The sequence below is a fragment of the Oryzias latipes genome, chromosome 11 (assembly GCF_002234675.1).
Source record: "Oryzias latipes chromosome 11, ASM223467v1".
NCBI classification, from domain to species: domain Eukaryota; kingdom Metazoa; phylum Chordata; class Actinopteri; order Beloniformes; family Adrianichthyidae; genus Oryzias; species Oryzias latipes.
In genome coordinates, this window is record NC_019869.2 from 20,217,045 (window position 1) to 20,244,946 (window position 27,902).

General features: G+C 40.4%; 1 long non-coding RNA gene across 1 annotated transcript in view; it reads left to right on the forward strand.

The window, feature by feature from the left end:
- Positions 1–2,242: 2,242 nt before the first annotated feature.
- The window catches only part of LOC105355126, a 37,145-nt gene continuing 11,485 nt past the window's right edge, over positions 2,243–27,902 (forward strand). The window contains exons 1-2 of the long non-coding RNA XR_909616.3: positions 2,243–2,482; positions 11,826–11,928. This is a non-coding gene — a long non-coding RNA (uncharacterized LOC105355126). The remainder of the gene's footprint in view (positions 2,483–11,825; positions 11,929–27,902) is intronic.

Consider the following 27,902-nt stretch of genomic DNA (forward strand, 5'->3'; position numbering starts at 1 on the left):
TCTGATTCTGATTCTGAAAAGCTACGGTATGTAATAGAAGTGTGTGCTATTTAGGTGTTGCTGTAGACATATCCAGTGTTAGGGGGTAAAAAATAGTTTAGTGAAAATTGTGGTGATAAAACATTTGTTTTTACTTTATTGCTTTGTTTTAACCAGCTCTGTTGCCTTGCTTTGTGAAAGTGTCTGCCCAGAGACTGGAAGGTTGTGAGTTCAAATCAAGGCAAGGTCATATCAAAGACTCCAAAAATGGGACCCAGTGCCTTCCTAATGGACACTCACCATTGAGGGGTTGGATTGGGGAGGGAAACTTCCAAATGGTTCCTGTGTCTGCAGCTCACTGCTCCCCCAGGGGATAAGTCAACTGTGGAGAACAAATTTCCCACCCCTCGGGATTTTAAAAAAGTTTACAGACTTCAGACTTGTCTTACAATTACAGCTGGAGGCTTGACACTGGGGGGCTGTGAAAACAGGGAAAACTTTTTTTCCCCGTGCAGTTAGTGGTTCTTTTCTGAAAACTCTGGTTTTCGTCCCACAGTCAAAACACAATCTTCATAGGTTTATTGAGATTAAATTGTCATTTAAGGGGGAATGTGTGAGTTTTACATCTTTGTGTTGCTCTGTGATAGACTTTCTAACCATCCAAGGTGTACCCAGAGACTAGCTGGGATAGGCTCAAGCATCCCTGTGACCCCCAAAAGGGATTAAATCAGTTTGGAAAATAGATGCATGGATTTGAGACTTGACTCGAAGTCATCACCAAAGACTTCCAACTTAAACTGGACTTGCAAAACAGGACTTGTTTTGGACTGATGGAAATTGCAAATGGAGTACCAAGACCAGGAGGCTGCCGAAAATAACTACACAGACCTTAAAGAAAGTCGAACATCTATGATCCACAACCTGCCCACTCTTCTACTGTGCTTTAAGGCGGGCTGCTCAGGCAATTGCAGACGCACTCTTCATCTGGTTAGCCTGTGTCTGCACTGAGGGTGGAATAAAATGCCCTCACAAGAGGGATCAAAGATGGGGTGAAAGCAGCAATCCTGTGCTGTCAGCTACTGCAGAGAAGAGAGGGACGGCCGCAGGAGAGATGGAGGAGAGGATCTGACTGAAGAAACCTCCTGCGTAAAAATTGACACAGAAGAAAAGAAGATTAAAAAAAAAAAGACATTTGAAAAAAGCTGTCGGTTTGCACCTGCCTGACAGAACATCAATGCAGACCAGCGACAACAACCTGCCTCAGGTCTGAAAAATCACATTTCATGCTCTGAATTGATCCATTTGATGCAGTTTTTGTATGTTTTTGGTAAGAAATGGTAATATAGCTCATTCATCAAAGGCGAACATTTAGCACAGATTGTGCACTTTATTTATTTACCCCATTTAACAGACTAAATCCGGTCAGCAAATCAAGGATAACATGTTTTTTGTGATTGTAGTACACCACTATTGTTGCTCTTCTTGTGTTTGTCCCTCTGGAGTTCTGCTCTGAACACTTCCATGGCATTTCTTCACCAAGTGTGTGTTAAAAGAAGAGAGCTGTGTGTCAAATGTACTTCATTTCCACAAAAATATGGAGCGTCCGGATTGAGATCCCCGTTTCTGAGGACCGAAAGTGGAATTCAGCAGATATTTCTAGGACATGATGTTCTGGTCAGAGTTGGGATGAGAAGATAAACAATCTGTCCTGTGAAATAACAGAATGAGTTGAGATGACAGAAAAAACCCCGCAAATACTCAACCAAAAAAGCTACATTTCATTGTGCCTCTTTAAGCACGGACAAAATCACAGAGCCGAATGGGAGACGAGCTCCTAAAAGTGGAGCTGATGGAACAATCATGACAGGACGCCGTCTCCTAAACTGTGTTTAATTTGAGGAGCCTTGGTGCGCCTTTTCCAATATCCTCCCTGCACCTGGGTCCTCTGCTGCGCCTCTGAAAGGCTCTCCCAGTTTGCCCAGCAGCCATGCAAAGCAGCCTCTGAGTAACATCAAGAAGACTTTTCATTAGTCTTCCACCACCTACTTTTATTTTTTAACTTTTAGCATGCTAAGCTTGCTTCTTTTTTAACTCTTAAATTTTCTATTACGGTTTATCTTTATTTATTATTTTTACATTTTTTATCCTAACTTTTTTTAAAACAAAATTGATACTTTTTGTTTACTTTTATTTATTCCTGATTTTTTAGTATATAGTTTAACCTTGATCTTCTATTTTAAACGTGTAATCCATATCATAATTTTCTCAAATAATTTTTAATGAAATGGTACATTTCTAAAATTTTAAAGATTTTTTTTCAAATAATTGTTCTTGTAACAGGATTACTAGTGTATCTCAAATTCCACCGAATGAGACTAAGTCGTGTATGTATTTTAGTAAATGAGCATAAATTGTATTGTGTTGTGCAAATTTCTAGCTGCACCTGAACGCAACACAGCACTTTTTCTTTACATATTCTAAATGGAGAACGTTCAGGCAGAAGGTAGTACGCATTTCCTTTAATGTCCCGCATTTTTAGTGTTTTCGATCACTCTGGTGGTTTATAAATGTAGTATTTGTAATATAAGCGTATTAAGAATATAACTGCGATGTTGAAGAGAAGTTATATTGTATCAGTGTCGGAATTTTAATTTTAATTTTGCGTTTATCTTAATGCTAACGCTAGCGCTAGCTAAAAGTTGTGTCAGTTTCTTATTGTGCTTCCGGCTTTCATGTTTAAGGAAGTTTGTGGGGGCTTTTAAAGCGAGTAAAACTGAGTTGTTGTTTTTTTAAATTAAGAATATGAGTTAGTGCTGCTTCAGGCCACATTTGTCCTGTTAATTAAGACATTAGCACGTCTTAGCATGATTGTAGCCTGATTGCTGTTTTGAACACAGAAATAAATAAAATAGCCCAATAGACCTAAAACTAAGTAATTTAATAATATTTTACGTCTTGCTGATCACATTCCTTTGCAGATAGAAAACAATGGTAATAAAACAAGAATATAAATATATATACTTAAAACATAAAATGTAACAAATAAAGAAATAAAATAAAGAAAGAAAGGGGCTTATACAAATTTACATCCTAGTTACCCAAAGATACATAACCTGTTTTTGTATTGGTAAAATCTGTCCAACACAAACGTCCTTTTGTCCATCACAAAAGGCCTTCAGCTTTCATCTGTTCGCTCAGTTGTTGGACAGAACAAGTTTTGGAAAAAAAAATAAAAATAGAAAACTAACCCAAACAAGTGACACCCCCATACTTGTGCGTGGTAAATGCAAAATGCTTGGGTGTTTAAAACAGTCCAAAGTAGTACTTCATATGTGGCCGGTCATATCCTGCATATCTGTGAGTTATCATGAGAAACATTTCAAGATGAAGCAGAAGGTAATACAGGAAGCAAGAACCACACTGAAACCCTAAAGTGTTTAGAAAGATCCCTGTGTTGTCAGATTACAGTACTGTCTTCAGTAATTAACTGTCATTTCCAAATGTTACTGAACGGATCACTTCAGTGCGGCAACTGACAATAAATATGATTTGTGTGAGTCATCTTCTCTGAAAACCAAAGCAGTCAATGAAGCGTACCAAGGTAAAACCAGGCAGCATCATCAGCTCAGATTAATAGAGCTTTTAATGCAGACATTAAACTGCAGGCAGAAATACAGATGGCAGTTGTCAACAGAGATAAAGCTCTGTTCACTCTCAGGAGGCTTTCAGAAAGTCACAGAGTTATGGGTGCCACCATAACCATCAAGAGCTAACAACATCCTGTGGCATTTACACCTCGCTGAGCTCTAAACCGTCAATGCTGAGTGTGCCTGCACCGTGACGCTTCAATGGCAGCGAGCATAAATGTTATCTGTTGGCTCCATTACTGGCCTAATTCTGCATCAGGTATCAGACTGAAGTTACTCATTCCAGGGGGTTAACCTTTTTGGGCTTTTATTGGACAGCATTGAGTCTGACCATCAGGTTTTCAAGTCAACCAACGCAACAAAAACTAGTTAAGATGTTTTGTTTCCTTCGGTATACAGACAGAAAATGATTTTAAAAAAATAATTTTCCTTCTGCTTTCAGGTTTAATTACTTTAAAAGTACACATTTCATGGCACTAAGAATAAAATAAAAAATCAAACTTGAACAAAAGCTTACATTTTTTAAATTTCAATAAAGGCAAATCAGATACTTATGACTTTTACTGGACATTCTGTCAGCAAGCATTGATATCCAGAATGGTTGATTAACATCCACCATTGTCGATCCTCCTCCTGTTCTACCTCTCCAGAGCCTCACTTAGTTCTTCAGCTCCATTAAAAAGCTGTGGGCTTTAGTGAGGAAGATAAAATGTTTTTTTTGTTTTTTTTTTGGAAGGTGAGAAGTCATGACCTGAAATTTGAGTGTCATGTTTTATCACAAGGTTTTGTTTTTTTAAACCTTTTTTTTCCCTTCCCATTTATTGTATGTTTTACACAGAAATATTCAAGTTTCTTGGTAATGTGATTTTAGTTTGGACTGCTGCTAAATGATGGTAAATGTTTTTTTTTTAAACATTTTGTATAGTTCTGCTTAAGCATTGAGAAGCGATGCTGACTGTGATGGTCAGTGTTGTTGAGTTAGCCATTTTTACTTCTTGAACATTTGTTTTAGTCAAGCTCTCATCTTAGCTTTTTTTTGTTTTACCCCCCTGCTTTTGCTAATCATTTTTATTTTCTTTTTGGCTTACATCAGTCACTGATTGCATCCAGCTCATACAGCTTTGTTCTCATATATTTAGGGGTGTGACGATAACCGCATCACTGCATCACCGCACTTTTTTGTTTTGAAAGTTTTATTTATTTATTTATTTTAAGTACTGCATATTGTGCAAGATTGGAACTATAATAAATACATTAAACACATTCAAAGGGAAACCTTTATTACTGTTCTCCTTCACTCCCTGCGCAGCGGCTCAGAAGGTGCGGTTTCAGAAACACGTCCTCATTCTACAACAGAAGTTTCCGTCTCACGAGGGAATACGACAAATTTATTGCGTTCTACTTATTCATTTCCATTGTATTCATTTCCATTACAAGCTGCGTGTGTTCTAGAGTGCGCGATACGGCGGCCCGCCGGAGGATTTTGTGTTGGGGTAGGGTTTATTACTGTTGTCCTTCACTCTGTAACACCAAACATGAACGTGCAGTTAGATTTCGGTGAATATCACTACATGTTTTGTTTGGGAACTATTTTGTGCAGTGCCACGTTACATGTCTGTATAAACAGAGGCGGAGCCTCCTGCCCCGTGTTCTTCATGGGTGTCAGACTGCAGTCTGCAGTCTCGTTCATTACTGGGCAATATATAATATTCTGAGAAGATGTCTGTACCAGAGAGCACAGTTGAAACTCGCATGCAGCTCCAGACCGGTCCGCTGCAGAAGAATCAACACGCACCCACAAGCACTCAGACACACATACACATAGTCATTCTATAACACTTATATACCGTAAATTCCGGACTACAAAGCGCACCCAATTATAAGCCGCACCCACCCATTTTCACATATTTAACTACTTTTTAACATATACAAGCCGCGTCAGAGTACAAGCCGCATGAAGTAGGCAACACGGTGAACCTGAAAAGTCACGTCCTGACTCCCAGAGTAAGTGTGATGCATTAGCACACTGTGGGAGGAGTAGGCCTTGCCTCAGGCTTATACATGTGACTATACCCACATCTGCCAAACAGCATGGAGCTCTACTCTGTTCACAAGTTCCTCAGTTATGGTTTTTTTATTTATTTATTTATTTTAGTTTTTTTTACTTATTGACAATCTAGGTATCATACATAAAATTACAAACAGTAACCATATAATCAACATTACATCTCTCAGTTATGATGAGGAAATTTACATCCGCGATTCCCCATTTCCCATGAGTCTTAGGGACTAAAGGCGGGGCCAACGCCGGGCTCGCCACACTGTTGTACGTGTTTAAGAATGAGCAAGTATCAGCAGTGCATGGAGGGGTGAACGGGAAAAGCTCTCCTTCCGCTTGTGTCGCGGCAGCGTTATGGGAGTAACAGGGCTGGTTAAAAAAACACACCGGTAAAATAAAGCAGCGGTGACTGAAAAGCGCGCCTCAGCGCAATACCAGCGCCTCAGCGCGGCGCGTGCCCCGCGCGCTCCCCTTCCTATCTTCTCCGACACCTCTGGCCAGGGCGGCTCCAGGGAGGAGCAAATCGTGTCTGTGCAGAGCAATCGGACTTAATACTGTAAGTTTTGTGGATGAGGGGCGGATGCGTTGTAACCTGTGGGAGCCATCAGACTGCCATCGGCCCCGCAGCTCTATGTGATGAGCAGCAGGACATGTCTCCAGCTCACACGGAGGCTGTGAGCTTTTCAATGCAAAATTCCGCTCAGTTCTTAGAAACCGTTAAAACGATCACGTCGATTTGTGTTTCCAGTCGTGTCCCGACAAAATAAAGGCTGATGTTATTCCCACATATTTACGTGCAGCCAGCCGAGTCACTATGACTCAGAGGTAAATTCACTCCTGAGCATGCGCTGTTCTCTCTGTCACGCAGCTGACCGGCTTTTCCAAACCCGATGGTGATGGTGGATTTTTTCACGCTGCTTTTAACGATTGCTTTTAACTTGAAAGTTTCATCATATTGTAGCGGCGATCACGTGCACGTTGGGTCTAATGGCACCAAAGGATTCTGGGATGCGGCCGGGCATGCGTGTTTCGTTCTGTTGAACCATGACTGAAGTGTCTAAGACCTGAAGTGAGGTCCATGCTGTTTGGCTGTTTAGTGTGTTGAAAAATAAATGACTTGTGCTTGGTGTTAGATAGAGAATTCAAACCATTCACTGAGTTTGAAAGTACGTACATGGCGGCCGCCAATTAAATCCATAAATTAGCCGCGTCACTGAATAAGCCGCAGGGCTGTAAGCGCAGGAAAAAAGTAGCGGCTTGTAGTCCGGAAATTACAGTAGTTAGTTCATTAGCTAGATAGGTAGTACTTAGTTGTTACTGTTATTTTGTTAGTAAAGAATACTGCGTTGTAATTGTATTCATTTGCGACGCGGCCGCCGGGGGATTTTGTGTTTGGCGGGGGGGGTTGTGGTTAACCGCGCCCCGTGGTGATCAAAAATCCCACACCATCACAGCTCTACATATATTTACCTATACCATTATTTTAAATTAATTACTGACCCAAACCCACTATGTTTCTGTACAAATTCCGTCCCTACTCACTCCTTAGTGCACTTTTGCCATTTTGTAGAGCTGTTGGAATCTACAATTCCAAAATCCAGTGCTTCTAGAAATGTCCCAGAAGACCCTGCGAAAAACTAGATAGAGTGCATCGATGCTCACTAGATAGACCACAATGACTTGCATGGGAAGGATTTTTAAAATGAAAAGAAAGTATTTAAATACATTTCTATAATTCGTCCAAGTTTTCCTTATCAGAGCACAGTGGAAACATTCCCCGTAAAATGTTCATATTTATTAGAAAAAGTGAGCACGGAATTGCTTCTGAAATTTACTGCGCTGAATAGTCCCACACTATATAGTCTTCAAGGGGTTAGGGAGTAGTGTAAGACCTCAATGTAGAGGAACATATGGGGGCTTGTCCAGGATTTGAACATGGCAACTAGGGTGTTTGTGAATTTTTGTCTCAGTCTTCTGTTCTTGACAAGTTGATTTGAGTCACTGCCTTTTATTCACCATGCTGACTGGGTGTCACACGTCACATATTGACACTTTGGGGTAATTACTTCCTATATTTTCATAAAGTTATCTTTTGCTTGTGTTGTTGCATGTTCTTTTTGGCTCAGTATTTACCATGTTTTGTATTTGCATTACCTATTTTAACCTGGAAGACATCGTTGATCTTCCCAGTAATGGAAATACTTCACTTCACTTCACTTGTAAAACTGTGGAGTTTATTGCAAAAATTATATATTATGTTTTATAAATTACTTATATGCCCAAATTTGTAAAATCACACAAGAAAACATTGAGGTATGATTAAACTGTGCCGCATTCCTGTAGGCAGTGTTCTTTTTATAAATACAAACCTCATGTTTACATGCATGCGTGAGTTATGCAACAATGCTCTTTTTGAATTGCTATGTCTTTTCAAGGAATAGAAAATAAGTGATAAGCTCAGAAATATTGCCAGTATTGCCTGAAATTCAGGAGAGCAGCACATCCGACACACCTGCAGGCCCACTAACTTTAGCACACACCTGCCCTGCTTACCACTTATGGACGTTACGAGGAAAGCTTTAATGAGCTCTGAAGGCTGCTGATTTCTGGTGCCCGAGGACGCCTGTGGAGCTTATTAGCCGAATTACTTTAATAATGGATCCAAATTATGCAACATTTTTCCACTCCTGATTACTTCCATCACAGGAGGGACACTGCAGATTATGCAGATGATATTCCCTGTTCAAGAATGCTTCACATAGTGAGATCAATATTTATGGAAACATATTCATGTTAAGATGCCGGATGGGACAAAAGCAGAATTACATAAATAATTATCACTGATGTTTAGCACAAAGCTCAGCTCTTTCTTCTTTTTGCAACCAGCACAAACAAGTTCATCCTAGCCAGATTTAAAGCATTAAATTCAAATGGTTTTTAAATTGTATTTTTTGAATTGTGCTTTTTGCAGTTTGGCTGGGGGTGTGACTTATATGTCATTCATCTTCTATTTATCTTCTAAACCCGTTTTTGTCCCTTTGGGGTCACTGGGCTGCCGGAGTCTATTCCGGCCACTCGTGAGCGAAGGCACGGGACATCCTGGGCAGGTCGCCAGTCTATCGCAGGGCTATAAATCACAAACCCATTCACTCTCTCATTCACACCTAGGGTCAGTTTACAGTAACCAATTAACCTATGAAGCATGTTTTTGAACGGTGGGAGGAAGCTGGAGTCCCCGGAGAAAACCCGCGCTTGCACGGCATGACTTTTATGTCATTTTAAAAAAAAGTAGGTTAATATGTTTGCTATTTTCCAACTAACAACTGCTAGAGGCTTGGTGCGAAATGCCAAAATGGTACTATTCTTGCGAATCTTGTCCAGGCTTTTCTTTCAAAGCTCTTTTCTGATATATCACCTGATGTCAAAGAATTCTAGTCGGGCACAAACCGCTATAATTCATTTCTCCATGATCAATTTTTAAATAGTTGGCACTTCCGTCAATTAAAAAAGACACCATTCATATGCCACTACCACATGTGAGTCCCCAGTTGGTCAAAGTTCAACCTGGTTCAACTTTCAAAGCGTGTTTAATGGACGCACATTTGGATGTAGAGCCTAAAAATGGTTGTAAAAACTTCCCTAGCAACGCATGAACATGAGAGTTTTGAATGTGGAAGCCTGAAATGCACATATGACCATTTATATAGACTTTTATTTTATTTAAATTTGGTCACTTGAACGCGCATTGCCAGGGGCAGTGTGAATGTAGCTTTACACAGGGCTCGGCAGTGTTGTTCAAAAGCAACAAAAGCAACACAGAGGACTGATTTAATGATTTGGATCTAATGACTGGAAATTATATAGTTTAGTTGACACATCCGTTGTGTCATGATTATCTGAATAATTTTTCATATGTTGCGTTAATATACTACATTCGTCCTATATTTAATGAAGCTAAATAAGCATCAATGTGTCACGGTTGTGAAGCACACATATTCCGTCTATTATTGTTTACTATTTAGTTATTACAATTGGCCTTTTAAGAAGAAATGTCCATTCTTGTTCCTGTATTTTGTTAAATAAATTTCTACAAAAGTATGACCTCTATAGGATATTTTTGGCATCTGCAACCTACACTCTGTGACTCATAATGGTGAAAATGCAGTACGTCATATTTGCACAGTTGTCCTGAAGAAATTAATTAATCTCAAAGAAACATTTTCAAAAATCTCCAACGGTGTGCAAGTTTTGCATATTTCTCCTGCACTTTTAGGAAGCTAATTTGTAAAAAAACAAAAAACAAAATGCACTCAAATTCTGGCTGCCTTCTGCTCCACTGTAGAGGAAACACTTGTGACTTCTAACAGTACCTGAACCGGGAACTGCCTCTGCGCTCTGCTGCAAGAGACAGCAGTGTGATGTGCATCCAGACAATAGTCACAAACTCTCATCCAACTCTCCCTCTCGCAACAATTTTGTTTAAACAGAAATCCTGAAATAAGTGGCTCACATTTCTGGTATTTTTTGACTCACAGAGAGCAAAAAAAAGAGCCGTTTGAGTTTCAGACACTCGTAACAAGTATTTTAGTTTTAAATATTTTGTGATCCCTAACCTGCTATGATAACAATCCACCAAACTCCCCCTTTTCTTAGAAAAGTGTGTGAAGTTTGATTGGATAGTTGTGGTCACATGAGTAGCCAAACTTTTCCTTCGCTATAAATAAGATGTTTTCTCCCACTTGCCTCTAAATTTGATAGCTAATTTGGTAAAATTGGTTTTGTAATCTTCACTTCTGAGATGTGAGGCTTTGTCATTCTTGCTTACCCAGAATTCATCTCACATTTCTTTAATCTACTTTTTACTCATCCATTCAATTTAACTCGGTATACAAATTAAGCACAAATTCACAACCAAGGTTGATTCATAACGCTGCACTGATGGAAATCAGTCTGCAATTGTTTTGTCTTCAGTTTGTCTGTTTTGTTTGACTTGTGTAACAGCTCACCTTAAGCTAAACAAGTAAACTGAGCTCTTGGTCCACTCACAAACTGCTGCAAACAACTCGCAGGATGAATGCTAGAAAACTATAACAGTGTCAACATTGTCAACAAAAAAGCAGCTCACAGTTTAAATCGGAACAAGGGCCAGTCATTTCATAGTGAGAACAGGTCAGTAAACGTGATGTGTTCAGAAACCGAAAGGACTGGCTGATGTGTGTAAATCAGAGGACGAGCGGGATAAGTTGTTTTTCATTTGAACAGGGGGTCCGCAGATCCATAAATAGAAAACAGGGATTACTTGTCGTGATTAAAACTAGAAAATATTTGTCTTTCAGCAAACTGCAAAGACAAATATTTGACACAATACGGATCCTGGCTATCAGATCACATGTGTAGAGCAAGAACCTGCACTGTTTCATTTACTTTGTACATAAGACCTTAAATTCAACTCTAAGTGTTGTTAGACAACCCTGTTGTTACTATCCTAATAGTAAACTGTTGTATGTTTGTAGGTTGAGTTTTAAAACCAAATTATCTGAGTGTCTGGGTCCTCCACCCATTTTAACAATCAGCTCCAGCCAACCCTGCAGTTAAAATGCCTTTATATACTGTTGAATCCCCCTTTTCCAGGTAAAACGGTCAAAGTCTTTGTATATTTTTTACTTTTGTTTTTAAATTACTCACATTTAAATGTGAGAACATGATACAGTAGTGTTTAGGTTATCACTGGAGTTACTTTATGTTCTAAAAATAACCCTAGGCCTAGGGAAATCCACATAGTAGGATTACAGATGTTTTATGGCTTTAAAACTCATCACTACAAGGCCAGCATTATAAACTGAAAAAAAACTGCAATCAATATATCTACATAGATTTGGTGAGCTGAGCTCATTTTGTATAGGAGACGCCTCACAGAGAAGGTCAATTGACAATCTTCTACAGCCAATCAGGGCAGTAAAGAAACATGTAAAATTGCAGTGAAAAAAATTAGGAAAACAGCAAGACTGCAAGAGGTGAACTGTGATTTAGCGAGGGGCCAAAGTAGACACTTTTTTGTAGTTAAATGTAGTGTTTTTTTCTTAGCACACAGAGAATAGTAGGATAAATTTTGTGCTAAATTTGTGAATTTTTATTTACAGATCAACGTGTCTTTCTTCATTCCCACACGACCAGGCAGATTCTGCCGCACTGCTTGGTTTGATGTTGTTCGTTTGGTTGCCATGACAAGCCTGTGACACCTGGGTGAGTGCTGTCCATCTGAGCATCACACGCCGGCGATGAACCCACCATGCGCACCCGGTTTCCCTCCATTCCCAGTCGACACAGATGTGGCCAACATTTGAGGAGAACCCATCGAGCTCATCCGCTCACAAAATGCCTTTTGATGACACGAAACTCTTATTTTATGGCGGTCATTTTGGCGGAGGTAACAGCTGGCAGGCAGCACATCGTTACGGACCGTAATACTGCAGGGATTTGAAAGGGAGATTGAAGACCGTTGGCATCCAGTGATTGCATCATGCATCATCCACACATTTCCCTCCGTAATGAGGGGGTGTGGGGAAAAAATTTGGTAATTCAGGACCAAATTGGGTGAAAACATTTACATGTCCCTGCTGATAGCTGTGATTTATTTGAAAATTGATGTTTTTTCCTGCACTAATAGGACTCTCAGGTTTGATTACTGCGTGACTGAATGTGACAGTGTTCATCAACGCCACAGCGACAATGAAGCACAATTCAGTCAGAATCACACGCTGGTTTCAGTCTGATGAAATATGAATGTGCTGGAGGCTGTGAGGTGCGCAGTCAAGCTATGCAGGAAGCTCTTTGAACTTAATGAAGCTCCTGCTGAGGCTCTGCAGGAACTCAAAAGAGGTTTACAATTCTTGCTTGAATGAAGCTGCAAACAGGCCTGCAACAAACAGAAGCTGACACTTCACTCCATTTTCTGACATGCACCTGTCCAGATGTTAAACTATGGATCACCCAGGCTGCAGAAACTGTCATGACATAGCCAGGGAAGATGTTTGCGAAATACTGTGAATGCTTTAATATGAGCTCAGGGTGTGTCCCTGCCAAGTTCAAGGTTCTATGACTCAAATCAGAATAGAAAAAGTGAATTATTTTTTAAAGTTTTTCATTCAAAAACCAATTTGACTTGTTTATGTAATGTTAAAAAAATGTTAAAACTTTTTCTACTTCTAAGTAGTGATTTAAACTAAACAAAGTTGGAAAAAACATTACAAACTGGGAGAAAAGTTGTTTTGTTTATTAAAAAATACAGTACATACAAATGTCTTTTGAAAAAGTTGATTTTCATAACTGTAACAGTGTGGCGTCTTGTCCAGGGTGTACCACGATTTCGCCCAACAATAGCTGAGATAGGCTCCAACTACCTTGTAACTTCAAATAGGAATAGGGGAGTTGCACGCATTTTTGTCGTATGTGTGATGCTGTTGTACGTGCCTTTATGCCATGCTCTAGTTGTTAATAAGGTGTGAGTACTGGCTCTTTACTGACCACGCAAATGCTGCACCCACAGGGTGTGCAGGTGAAACGCAGGTACCCATAGGATGCCCCGCAAGATGCCCACAAAACTCAGAGGGGACATTATTGTATATTTTCTTGCTTAGACATAATCAGATCCACGGGAACCGTTTCACATTGTCCTCTACAGTTTCATCCTTCAATTGCTTATTAGTCGTCTGTCTTCTGCGCATCTACGTGTTTCCAATATCAGCAGAGTCCTTGTGGCATGGGTGTGGTGTAAGGTCGTTAGGATTAGTGTTGGCTGGCAGCATCTGTCCTCGCTGTGGTGTGTGTACGTGTCTGGGGGGGTTGTCAGTCTCTGCTGCCTGACAGAACGCTGCAGCACAGGACGCCTGCAGAGAGCCCAGACGATCGATATTCAGAATAAATTCTAGCTTTCACTTCCTGCTGTCACTGTGGGGGAGAAGGTCTGTAGAGCAAACACACAAACTGCACACTGCAGCGCACACACACACACACACATCTCACCAGAGGGCGATACAGCGGACATGTCGGGGTGCTACAGGCAGGCGGCGGTGAACAAAACCCCCCGCAGCGAGACCTTAAAGTGTCATTACGCTCCTGTGAAGCAGACGCCACCTGCCCATCTGCCATTCAGCATCTAACATGGAAGCAAGCTTCAGTGGAGAAATCAGAAATCGTGTTTTGTCTGGATGAACAGATTTTTTTTCCCTCACTGCAGGCTTTTCCTGCCGCTTTGCAGTTCAGTACTCTGACAGGAGACACATTCTGCCCTTTTTCACAAGTTTGCTGGGGAACTAAACGCCGTCTGGTTTCATCCAGGCCTTCACAGTTCGTTCACAGCAGCTGTCTTTAGGGGGTGGAGTTAGAAGTCAAATACTTGGCCTTTCCCGCTTTTCCATGTGGCTCTTCTGACTTTCACTCATCAATGTTTTTTTTCCTTCTGGGTTGAGAGCGGAACAATTTTAGCTAAAGAAAATCGTGTATGACAAAAATATGAAACAGGTTTAGGAAAATACGAAAAATGCTAACAGCAAGATGATCTGGAAGAACTGATACGACCACAAAAGAGAGGCTGAAAAATGCTAAATATTGTAATCTTTAACCTACAAAATCATTATCTAGTTTCAGGAAAAGCTTTAAAGCTTTGTGTTTATATACAGCATCAAGTTTTTTGGGTTTTATTTTGTTTTTTGGTGCATAGGATGATGGGATGCACAAATCGTAAACAATCAACAGGTGTTAGCGAAACACAGCAAGACTACATTCTGAATCTTAAAATGTTGTATCGAATATAAGACATTATTGCAACAAAAAAAAAGCAACCAAGAATTATTTTCAAAAAATGCTTCATACCAAATGGACTGGGTATCACACAACTGTTTAATATAATCTGAAATCTTTCTATGATATATAATTTAAAAAGAAGTGTCAAAAGTACAGTTTTACACCCGGAATGAACATTTAACCCTTGTGTGGTGTTCATATTGTTGTTACTCAGCCAGTGTTTGTGGGTCTGGTGGACCCGTTGCATGTTGTGGTTTTTAATGCCTCACAATCAAACACTTTGATGTTAAAATACTCGACCGATCTTTACCTCATCCAATTACAATCAGTATATTTGGTTAATATTTGCCCTTTACCTTTTTTAGATCACATTCATAACTCATTATTTAAAACGTGATAAAGAAAATCAATTAAAATCAAGATATGAGTTGAAACAAATTTTCAAGTGAAGCAAGGGTTTTCAAAACTACTGACTTTTATTTATTTGAACACAGAAACTGAACCCATTCAGGTGCACAACACAAGCTGAACACATAGAGTAAATCTATTAGTCAAGACAACACATCAGCCCCATTGAACACATGGCCTTCTAGCCACTAGCCTGTACAACACATGGTCCTGGCTGCTGACGGCCTGGTCCTGTGGCTGGGTGCTGATGGCTTCGTTTTGGAACTGGCTGATGCTCAATCTAAATGGTAAATGGTAAATGGTAAATGGCGTATACTTATATAGCGCCTTTCTTCCAACAAGGACAAAGCGCTTTACAGTCACAGACCCATTCACCCAGTCACACACACATTCACTCACACATTCAGACACTGGTGGCGGCTCTGCTGCCAAACACAGGCGCCTGCCTACCACCAGAGGCAAGGTGGGGTTCAGTGTCTTGCCCAAGGACATTTCGACTCATGGGCGTGCAAGGCGGGAATTGAACCTGCAATCTTACGATCATGGACCGACCGCCCCACCGCTGCTCCACGGCCGCCCCAATCTAATCATCTTCTTCAGAGTCACTGTCAGACTCTGAATTTTCAGAAATGTGATCCTCCAATTCTGAAACCTCCTCTTCTGAATCGTCTCCCTCTACATCATCCTCAAAAACGTCTCTCTCTTCTAAAATCAATTCCTGGGCCCTCTGCGCAGAAAGTCTTTTGGCCATTTTGATCAGTTGTGATAAGAAACCACACTGGCAAAGCTATATTTAACGTGTCCCGCCTCCAATTTGTAGCAGATAAAGAGCGAGATATTAAAGATTTCTGCAAGAAAGTCAAATGGTCAAATCTGCGGGACAACGAAAGCAAACAGAGTTGATGCTTGAATTATTCTAACAATGTTGCAACCTTGTGCGGGAACCGCAGGTGCAGAAACAGAACTCACATTTACAGTGAATCTTTCTCTCTCTGCCACTCTCTCTCTTTCTCACTGGTCACACACACACACACACACACCCGCACCTACACACACACACACACACACCCACAGCAGGCCCAGACAGGTGGAGGACAGAGTGTAGGTACATAAAACATCAATTTCCACACTTCTATTAGCCCCGGGTCCAGTGGACCCGAACATCTTATATGTAATAGAAATGTGTTGGGGGGGGTATACGGTGTGTGGTCATTAAAAATGTATTCTGATATCTGTTCTTCACAGAAAATGAGCCAAGGCCAGTGAGTCTGAGTTTGAAAAATTAATTAATTGTATCATTTTTCTTTTGATAAAAAATGAAAACGGGTCCCACAGACCCGAACACCACATAAGGGTTAAACAACCTGAATACAGAATCCTTTTTAACTACTCATAACAAACAGGACACATTTTCTAATCAGCTGTGTTTTTAATTGGCAGATAGTTAAACCTGACAGACCTGACCTGACCTGACCTGATTTTATATGTAGAGCCCAAAAACAACAGAAACTTCCATAGCGACGCTTGTAAGCAAGAGTTTTGAATGTGGAAGCCTGAAATGCACATTTACATTGACCTTTTATTGGTCGCTTGAATGTGCGTTTGCGGTGTGGGCGTAGCTTCATATTCTGGAATCAGGATTGGGAGTGAGTCCAGATCAAACGAGTATCAAGCTAATCCATACATTTAACAATCACTGCTTTGTTAAGAAGCTGTCTTGTTTGTGGCAGTTCCACATCAACTATCAAAACAAGAAAATAAAAGGTGCTTCCTAAACTCTTCAAAGGCCTCAAGCCACAATAAGAGGCAAAGTTTGGACCCCTTTGGCTCAAACTAACAATTCCTACAAAATAAAAGCTACAGAAGAGCTCATTTGAGATCAATCACCTGGTTTAGAAAGTCTTCAAGGTTGCAGAGTTTGGGTTTTATTGTCAGGCAGTGAGTGTGCCTGTTCTCTGCTTCTTTTGCTTTTCTGTCCTATATTTTCTCTGCCCCCCGCTTGTTTTTATTTCCCCTCGAGCAGCAGAACATCTCCCCTCACTTCCTTTGATCTTAACAAGCCACAGCTGGAACGATTCCCTTCACTGTGAAAGGACGGCAGCAGCAATGCCACCGGACGCTTGTCTCAGAGGAAAACGCAGAGGAAATGCCAGTCTAAGGCTCACTGAATAAGCCCACGCTGCCGTCAACTCTTCATCACGCACCATCAAAAAAGCCACATGACAGGAGAGTCCCTGAAACAGACACAGGCTAATCCGGAGAAATAATCCACATGGCGCAGACAGGCGTGGTGACAGACGCTGCCTTGTCACCAAAGAAGTAAAAGAGCTTTAAGATGCTTAAAGTCATTGCTGTCGGGGTAAAACAAAGGCCAGAAGCAAAGGTGAGGCTTCCTCCAGGATCACTAATGAGTCAGGAGGGCAAAGCATTAACGCAGAACCACAGAGGTCCCAACGAACCAACCCAATGTTTCTCCCGTTCTTATTTAATGAAACGGCCACAGATAAGATGCTTCTAACATCACCAAACAATAATCTTCGCCCCTTAGTAATTATTTAAGGACTAATGCAAAAACAAAACGTAATGCAAATCTTGTCATTTATTATAATCAGGTTTATTATGAACTGTCAGAAACAAAACTGACCTTGATTTGTTCCTGAATCACAGCAATTACACTCATATAATTTTCCCTTTCCAGATGACCGACTTTAATGTTGAGCCCATCTCCAGTGACACATTAGTGATGATCACCCAAAGCCTCTCAAGATCATCCGTGACAGTTTCTACAAACGACATTCCCCAAAAAAGCAATGGTGGTTAGTTCATTTGTAGAACTCAAAGCCAGGCTCAACCAGACATTATCGCTCTTTGAGGTATAAGGATCGTGACAGAGGAAAGAAAGATGACAAAGTCAAAGCAGGCATCTACAGATGACCCCTCTGGGGCTAATCACTGAGCTCATCATCATAACTCATGTCAAGTCACTGGCTTAACTTCAAATCTGAAGTAGAAATTCAGGCTCAAAATCACCTTTTCACAAATCTCTTCTTATTTGTGTCACAAGCCCCGAGTTGTGTCTGATTACAGGACCAACCAAATGTTCCACGTCTCACAGATCCACGTCAGCAATCACAGATCTAAAACTGTCAAGTCTAGTCAGCTTCACATGTCCAGTCATAAGTTCAATTAAGTTTTTCATTTCACACAAGACCAATCTAAGGTTTAGAGTTTACCACCATCAGTTTCCAAACAGTTCCAGTTCAAAAGTTGAATACTTCTTTAATTCCTATCAATTTAGGAGTCTAACCTTTATGTCTAAAAGAGTAACATATACCTGTTTTTTTAAATGCTACACAAGTAAACTATATTTATGTTTTTGTGGCCATGAAGTCATTCATATATATAACAAATCTTTTAAATGTTCTAATAACAGTTTTATGTTTTTTCTATAATAACAGTGTTTACGTCTTTCACTTTTAACAGCTGCATATACAAGCTTCTTTCAAAATAAAATACATCCTGTGTCAAATAGGATTCTCCTGCTGCGGCACATTTACTTTAATTACAACTGCTGGAAAGTCAAACATGACATTTTCTATCATTATAACTTTTGTGTGCCTTCATGCTTTTTTCTGTTTCCTATTGAAAATAACCATGAGAACACTAGTGTAGAAAAAACGTGTACATGTAAATTTAGAACATTGTTGTTTGAAGAAGAACTAGACATTGTTATGCACCATACGATAATAATAAGAGCTTCAAAGATCCACTCCAATGAAAACTGTGTTTTTGGTGCTTTTAATATATTCCTGTGGTATTTTTCTGAAGATGGATAACATATTTAAAGGAAATTACACACAGAAATGCAATTCTGAGCTTAATTTCCAAACTACTGGGTTAAACTGTAATAGCAAGAAAAAACAAACCCCCGACATCTTAGAGTTTTTTTCAAAGAGACCATGCATTTAATTTAGAACTAGTTTTTGGTAGTTGATTGTGAGATGACATACAAAAGTGTCATTTTGAGATGAGTTACAATTCCAAGTCAGAGAAATGTCAAAGTTGTCATAAGTTTATTAGAAAAGCATCACGTTGGTTTTTCCTGTCAATTAAATCTTTGGTAACAAATCGAGGGTTTGGTCACTTCAAGCCTCTGGTCACACACACTCCGAAAGGAGACTTGAAGGACTAAAATTCGAGTCCTGATGTTTTGGACAACTGAAGATTTCACATCCACCGAGTTTAATAAGGGAATCATTGATTTATCTTTGATATTTTCCGCACACTAACAGGGTCATGAGCTTTTTCAAGTATGCCAGACCTGCCTGAAGGTTTCGTAGCCCTCGCTCCTGCTTTCAGGGAGAGTTTTTGTTTATCTACTGAAGGACAATGACGCTGCTTTGCGGAGAGCAGCTCCAGGAGCAGCTGAGAGGATCATCCAGTAAATCGCTGAAAGCCTGTCACACACAGATCCGATCTGAACACAACGGCGGTGCACAATCCGAGCAATAACCTGCAATAATCCTGCAGTTTAGCTCCGTTAAATTGGTGATGAGGTCTCAGCTGCAGGTGGAGAACATGCGTTCTGCATCTGTCCAAAATAATATGGAGCTCATGAATAATATAGGAGCCTATAGGCAGGGTGCAAATACATAGGGTTAAGCTGTGGGAGGAGACATTGCAGGAACACAGCTGACTTTTGAGCCTCAGAGGCAGAAAAGCTGCCTGGTGTCCTCGTCTCTTTAACTGGGCTTTTCCTCTGGGCGTTTACTATTAATTAACAAAAAGCTCTGGGAGTCTGAGTCAAACCGTCTCCTCTGCTGACTGATGCAAGCTTCCAAACAGCTTGCAGACGTCTGCAGGACTTTAAGCATGTCCACACAGACTCAAGGGTCCAGGCGCTGTTCCCAACCTTGCCCCCCGGGTGTCATCATCCTCACCCAGAAGGCGTGGTGCATTTCCTCGCTCATAAACAAACTTTCCCATTGATGCATTCATATCTACTAATGCACCCTGTTGTAAATACATCCAAGGAGATTTCAAGCTATATGAGCTTATTTCTTATCTGCTTAGACAACCGGGTCCTCACTCCTTAGATGAACCCACCATTAGGTTTTTTCTTTTCTGTAGACTCAAGAAATGGGATTTGAGACGCTCAAGTTCAGACAGCGGCCACAAAGTTTGAGGACGGAAAGTTTCAGTTTTCTGCAGTTTGGTAAAATGGGGAAAATCTGAAGAAAGGCAATACAAGAAGACTGCTGTTTATGTGACAAGCACACTGAAGGGAGGGGAGTTTGCACTGACTGATGCAAAGAAAGCTCAGTTGAGAGCTTTACCTTTGATACCATCTCATTTCACAGCGCTCCCTTGCTACATTGCGGTTCACTTTTCGCAGTTTCATGGTTGTTGTTTTTTATAACAGGGTACTGTATTCTCTACCCTGATTTGCTGTTGACTTTGAGAATTTAAACAAGAGGAATAAAGTGTAAAAGTGGTAATGTCTGTTCTAGAAAAGTGTATAAAGTGTGTAGTGAGGGGTTTTAAAGAGCTAAGACACTTATAACCCTATTTTGTGGATTTCATCTAGTGCAGGTTTTTAATAGAATGTTAAAAAGTGGGAACACTGTGAGCAAGATCGTTCGATTCTTTCGACAACTTTTGCTCAAAAAAATCTCTTTAACATTTCCACTTGTGAGTGAAGATCTTGGCCCTGATGTGTCTCTTCAACACTTCAGACTTGACAGACATAGAACTTTTCTATCTGATATTATAAAAAATACACAAAATATAAAGCAGAAAAAGTTACAAATCTTATAACAATAGACTGAAATTTGCTGTGGCCAAGAAGCTTCAATCTTAAATGTTTGTAAATGGATCATAACAACCGATAATAGTAGAAAAAAACCATTTAATTACATGTTTGGCAGAAGTGTAAAATACACACATCTAGAAAAGTACATTGTAATTCATTAGAGGATGGTAGCAGTGCTGAGACTCCCATAGACATACAGAAACTTTACCCATGATCTCAAATACCACCCACTGGATATGGCCATATTAAAATAGGATTAAAAAAAACAGAGCAAGGTCTCCTACGTCCACCATAGATCCTAATGATAAAATATGATATAGCAAAATGATCTTCGTCAACGTTTTCTCTTTGTCGTCTTTGTTTTGGACCATTCTAAATTTAAATTTGACCAGAAAGAGAAGTGTGTCCGACTGAGGGCTGTAAACTCCCTCTCCTCTTCATCTGTTTCCTCCCCACAGCCCATTTCTGTTGTCATGCGTCCTTTGTTCTTTAGATTTTTCTCCCCCTCATCTTTTTTTTTAAACTTTTCTGCTTGCTATTTTCCCCGAGAGAAGGAGAAGCTTTCACAGACAGAGACTTTCATATCCTGAAACAATATTCAGTTGAGTTTCTCAGGCGCATTCCTTTCTTTGTCTGACTGATCTTCATGTTTTTTTGTCCAGAAAAACCCCCCACTTCACTTCTTTTCCGACTGCTCTGTTCCCCTCATTGTTTTCTTTTTTGCTCTCTTTACATCCTCCTTTACATTCACCCACGTTTTATCTCCCACACCAGAAAGGTGGGAGTTGTACAACAGGCTGCAGTGGACTTAACGTCTCTCATGGTTTCATTTTCAGTCATTTCTCATTCTGACACCTAGCATCTTGGGAGTCTCACCTCTGAAGCAATAAATTGTACCTCAGTCTGCATCTCACAGTCCTCAATATGTCAAAGTGCAGGACCGTATAAAAGCAGGTTTGTGTGTTAGAAAGGACACTGAAATGCGCATCTCCCAGGAGACTTTATCTGCAGCAGCAGCTTGTTTTAACAAGGGAACACATAAAATTATATAGAGGTGGGGGCACTCAGTAATTAGGTTCTCATCCGCTGTTGTTTAGCAAAAATAACTGAAGATACTTGGCGTTTGGGTTCATAGTGTCATAAAACAAATGTATTTTCTTGGAGAAATGCTAAAAGCTACAAAAGAGATTATCCAAATTTGCTACTGCTGGAGTTAAAGTGCTGGTAAAAAAAATACAAAATTAGCTAAAGATAGTATCATTTATCTGAATGAATGATCAGAGAAAGATTTGAATGGAAAATTTGCAGGAGGATCCATAACTAGTAGTATAGCTTCAATGCTTTGGAGGCATGGCGGTCTCTGTTCACTCAGGCCTTTTTCTCAAAGGTTGCAGCAAATCTCAGGTTTTATGGGTTTGTCTTTCTGTAAGACGCCTGAACGAGAAAGTATTGATAATGACACAGATAACAAAAAAGAACTGGTTTTGTTTGTTAACTATTCAATGCCGGAACCTAAAGTCCCATTCCAATAATCTTTTAATCTATTTTGAAAGCGTTCCCAGTGGTCTTTTAATTGTGATTATGCCATTTTTAGGCAAAATAAAAAAAATCCTGTGTCCTTTTCTAGGACATAATTTCTGTTTAGCGGCAGTAGTTTATTAGAAATTGGCTTCTGAGTTTGTACAACAGAGTTTGGACACAGATTAAGCCTTACCATCATCCCTTTGTTTCTCTCCCGCTGGCTTACAACCCCTCACACCCCAAAGCTAACATTAGCTGTGCAACAAGAATGGCGAGTGATATTCAAGCCATCCAGCTGTACGATTCTGAGCCAGATGAGAACATGAACGAGGAAGACGAAGACATTAATGAATTCAGTCGTCTATAAGTAACGTAATTCCAACAGATCCTGAAGTTGAGCAAAGTAGCTTTGCGTCAGTTTACCGCACCTTACGCAAATCAATGCAAAAATGATTTTCTCTGCTTCAAAATCCGTTGCAATTATGTTAATTGGGTAAATGATAGAAGAGTTACGGTAGTTCAAAGGGTGTGTGTTGTTTCTTGTTGCCAGGGACAGCTTTGGCATTAAAGGTTTCACAAGTCATTGCTGATCCCATTCTTGTTAAAAAGACAAAAAATATCAAACTAATCACAACACAGGAAGACACATGATCCAGTCACCACAATGCACAAAGATAATAGCCTACTCAAGTGAATGGAATAAAAATCAATTATGTACAGTAGAGGGAAATTGTGAAAATATCCTCTTCTTTCTTTTTTCTTGTGCTTTTTCCTGCTTTTTTTTCCCTGTTATCTAAATTTGAAGAAAAAGTCTGGCCTCCGTTATCTCTGGTTACCAGGAATCAAATTCCATCCATAATAGAATTTGAAGACTCAGATGGAAAAATAACCACATTAGACAAAAAGAAGTGTAAATCAGCTGTAAAAAAACTGAAAATAAAGAAAAAGAAAAACTGAATTATATGTTAAAAGCAGCGGAAAGGATCCAGAATAACACATTTTTAAAAAGCCTAGAATGTAAATCATGGAGGACAAAGATAATATTGTTACTTAATTCTATCTACAAAAAGAAATTAAAAATAAAAGATAAACCAAACAAACTGTGGGAAGTTCAAAGGTATAAATGGAAATAGAAAAAAAATTACCCTGTCCAGTTCAAAACAATTTGTATCTTTTAATCACCTTTTTTTTTTACCAAGCCCTACAAGGTAAAAACTTTATAGTAACCAAGAATAGAAAAAAAGAAACCTTCTGGATGAACGGAATCTTTAGACACTGGAACACATCCCAGTGAAGTCACACACTGAGCTGGGAAAAACGTGGGGATGAGTTTTGACTTCTTAGCTGGGGATTTGTGAAGTGGTTCAGTAGATTGAGATTAATGTTTTCCAGATTAAAGTGTTAGTCTGATTTAAACTTTGACTCCTCAAACTGAGTGGACCATCTGACCCATGCCAAAAAAAGTTTTGCTTCTTGATAAAGCTATAACAAATGATAAATTCAATGCTAATTAAAGCTACAAGTAGCATTTAGCGGGCCCGAGCACGTGCGACCGCTTGGCACGAGCGACCGCCCCGTGAGCAACGCCCTGCTCGAGCCATTCTCGTCGTTTTTTCTTGTCCATTCTGGAGCTCCAAGCTATTGTTAATACGACAGCAGCCTGGGGGGGGGGGGGGGGGGGGGGGCTGTAATCTGTTGCCTTAAGGGACAAAGACTTTTGCATATAGCATGAAAAAAATTCAAGCAATGATGATAATTGCTATCACTGTCCCTAAGGATGAGAACAATAGAACTCATTCAATTTCCACTACAATGTCTAGATGAGTGTCAGCTATGTCTGATAACTTGGCCAATTAGCTGGACCGGGATCTTGCAAAGTGCAGGTGGTTAACGTCCAGTGTAATGAGTCTGTGGACGGCAACAGTACAGCATAGCTTTTGGTTTCCACAAGAGAAGAACTCCTGACACATCTGCCCTAACAGACAACTACAAGAGGAGTTGAAATGTATAACACGGTGAAGGAGTTTTTGTGCAGAAAAAGGTACAATTAGAAAAGCTGGTAGCAGTGACTGCAGATGGGACTCCTGCTATGATCAATAGACAAACAGGTTTCATCACTCACTGTAAAGCTGACCCAGACTTTCCAAAATGTCTGCATTACTGCTGCGTCATTCACCAGCAGGCCTTATGTGCAGAAGTGATTGGCTCTGGACATATAATGACTCTTATTCTGAAAATCGTAAACAACCTCAGCTGCAAAGCAAAACAGCACAGGATTTTTAAGGTGCTATTGGAGGAGATGTCTGTTGAATATGGTGAATATGAACATTGTGAATCTGAACTTGCATTCTTGACTGACATTACTGGAAAACTAAACCACTTGATCTGCGAGCTGCAAGACAATGGCAAAACTATTTTTTTTTGACCAGCCTGCCTGAGCCAGTGTTTTTCTTGTGGGGATCTTTTCTGCCAGGGCTTGTCAGCTTGGTCAGTGGATGTTGCTGCAGTTGTCTCCCTTGCTGGGACAGCTGGAGTTAAACACAGCAGCTCACGGCTCTGAAGTGGACCCCGTTGCTGTCCCAGTCTGGATGGGCACTGTGGCGATGTTCCAATGGCCAGGCTGGCTCCTGGTATAAAGAGATTCCCAAATACCATTTCCTAACCGCAGAGCCAAGGATGTGTTTACATGTTTAGGTCAAAAATGTGATGAACAGCTTCATGTTGTCTAAACATGCCACCCTGTTATTAATCCAGTTGATATGGTTCTCCATCTGTGTCTAGGTGATAGAAAAGCATTTTTTTTTATATTTACAGCTCTAAGCAAACAAACAGTTGTCTATATAAAAGAGCTTTTACAATTGTGCACTTTTAGCAGGTCTCTGAGTTCATGTGACCAATGTATGGTGGATTTTCACAGACCTTGTTTAAAACTGAAGGTGAGAGAGACTTAGAGAAATGGCTTCATTGTTCTGGAGTTCTTTGTTTCATCCACAGAAGAGTAGAATTGGTGATTGATTTTGAAAAGCTGCTGAAAAAAGTATCTTTTCAAATTGCAATTTCTAACTTGGGTTTTACATTTTGTTTTCCATTTTTTGTGCTTTATTTGGGAAGCATTTGTTATTTGTTTGGTGTTTTTAAGGTTCTGCAAATATACACATCATTTTTTAGAGACATTTGTTATCAGTTGTGTTTGTTGATTTGTAGTTTAATTTCATTGGATGTATAGATGTCGTGTGGGGGGGAGGCTCGACAGCAGGTAGGACCCAGGCGCAGAGACGGGAGGCAAACGGGTTCAGGGCAAGTGGGTTTATTTAACTAACAAAAAGCGCTGCAGAGCAGGATGACAAAACTAAAAACAAAAACTTACTGTGGCATGGCAAGGGACATGGACGCCAGACAAGAAGACGTGATCAACATGAGCAGAAGTTAATGGACCAGCACAGGAGGAAGGCAGAGACAAGACTTATATACAGACAGGGCAGACAAGACACAGGTGAACACGATTAGGGCAGATGGGGACCAAAGGAAGTAAAACTCAAAAACATGACAAGACAGGAAACCTTTCAAAATAAAACAGGAAACAGAACCAAACAAGACAGAACAAGAACTAAAGCGGAAAAAAAGACAACAAACTGAAACCATGACAATAGAAAGGAAAAGAAGTTCAAACATTGATTATAAAAAAGGATATAAGAGATAAAAAAAAAGAAAAAGGAAAAGAAAAAAGATAAAATATTGATTTAATTGCATTTTGAATGAATAAAAAACAATGATTAATAGAATCAGAAATCAGAAAAAGTTTTATTGCCAGGTTCAGTAGAGCGCACTTTACAAAACGAGGAATTTGACTTGGTGTATAGTGCAATTAAGAATAAGTTAAAAATTAAGTTAACAACAACAACACACTATATACAGTAGAGTAAGGTGAATTAAAGTGGGAGCACAGATGGGCTGGGATGGTGGGGCCTGTAAGTGGCACCGACAGTCCTTTGGTGGGCGGGGGGGGGGGGGGGGGGGGGGGGGTCACCTGGGGGAGTTGGGGTACTGTTCAGCAGGCTGACTGCAGTGGGGAAGAAGCTGTTCTTGTGGCGCGAGGTCCTGGTCCTGATGGACCGGAGCCTCTTGCCAGAAGGGAGGGGCCGAAAGAGATTATGTCCTGGATGAGAGGGGTTGGCTACAATCCTGGCTGCCCGCCTCCAGGTCCTGGAGATTTGCAGCTCCTGGAGAGACGGGAGGTGGCAGCCGATCACCTTCTCTGCTGAGTGGATGACGCGTTGCAGCTTGGCCTTGTCTCTGGCCGTGGCCGCAGCGAACCAGACTGTGATGGAGGACGTGAGGGTGGATTCGATGATGGCGGTGTAAAAGTCTACCAGCATCTTTTCAGGGAGGTGAAACTTCTTCAGCTGCCTCAGGAAGTACATCCTCTGCTGGACCTTCTTAGTGATGGAGCTGATGTTCTGCTCCCACTTGAGGTCCTGGCTGATGATGGTTCCCAGGAAGCAGAAGGACTCCACAGAGGTCACCGGGGAGTCACAGAGGATGACAGGGGGGAGGGGGGCTGGGGCCTTCCTGAAGTCCACTGTCATCTCCACTGTCTTCAGAGCATTAAGCTCCAGGTTGTTAGCGCTGCACTATGACACCAGCCTGGCTATTTCACTCCTGTAGGCCGACTCATCTCCGTCAGAGATGAGGCCGATGAGTGTGGTGTCGTCAGCAAACTTCAGGAGTTTGACAGACAGGTGACCAGCTGTGCAGCTGTTTGTGTACAGGGAGAGTAACAGGGGTGAAAGGACACAGCCCTGGGGGGATCCGGTGCTTGTGGTCCGAGTATCTGAGACGAGCTTCCCCAGCCTCACATACTGCTGTCTGTCCGTCAGGAAGTCTGTGATCCACCTGCAGGTGGAGTCAGGCACATTCATCTTGGAGAGTTTTTAATACTAAGTCTAGACAGATTTAACACAGGTTTTTGGATGAAAAAGGATTTTTTATAAATCATCTGTTACACTTTTAAGTCTGAAAAAAATATGGAAGGCAGCAAACACAGATCTCTACCGTTTTTAATTTTTTTGTGCTGATATTTGAAAGATAAGTTATGCAAAAAAATAGGTGTTTGCAGTTTTGCCTAAAAAGACGTTTTCGGACCTTTTTGGATCAAATGTTGTCTAAAAGTTCACCTGTAACTTCAATCATTCTGAATTTTTTTAGGAAAACTAAACCACTTCAACTGTGATCTGCAAGGCAATGGTAAAACTATATTTTTTATGGAACAGCCTGCAGTGTTTCTTGTGGGGATCTTTTCTGCCAGGGCTTGCCGGCTTGGTCGGTGGTTGTTGCTGTTACCAATCCAGTTGATATGGTTCTCCATCTGTGTCTAAGTGATATAATCAGAATCAGAATCGTTTATTGTCATTGTACATGGGGATACAATGAAATTGCAGCAGCCTTGGAGTGAAGGAGTTACATAAAATAAAAATAAAAATAGAATAGAAAAAGAAATACTGTATTTACAACTCTTAACAAAAAATGAACAATATGGACAGAAACTGTTAAATATTAAATATTTGTGAATAAAATAGAAAGGAATTACATGAGTTGCTGTGAGCACAGCTTAATAAATATCAAGTTATTGCACAGTGACCTGGTTAGACAGTCAGGATATTGCACGCATTGTAGT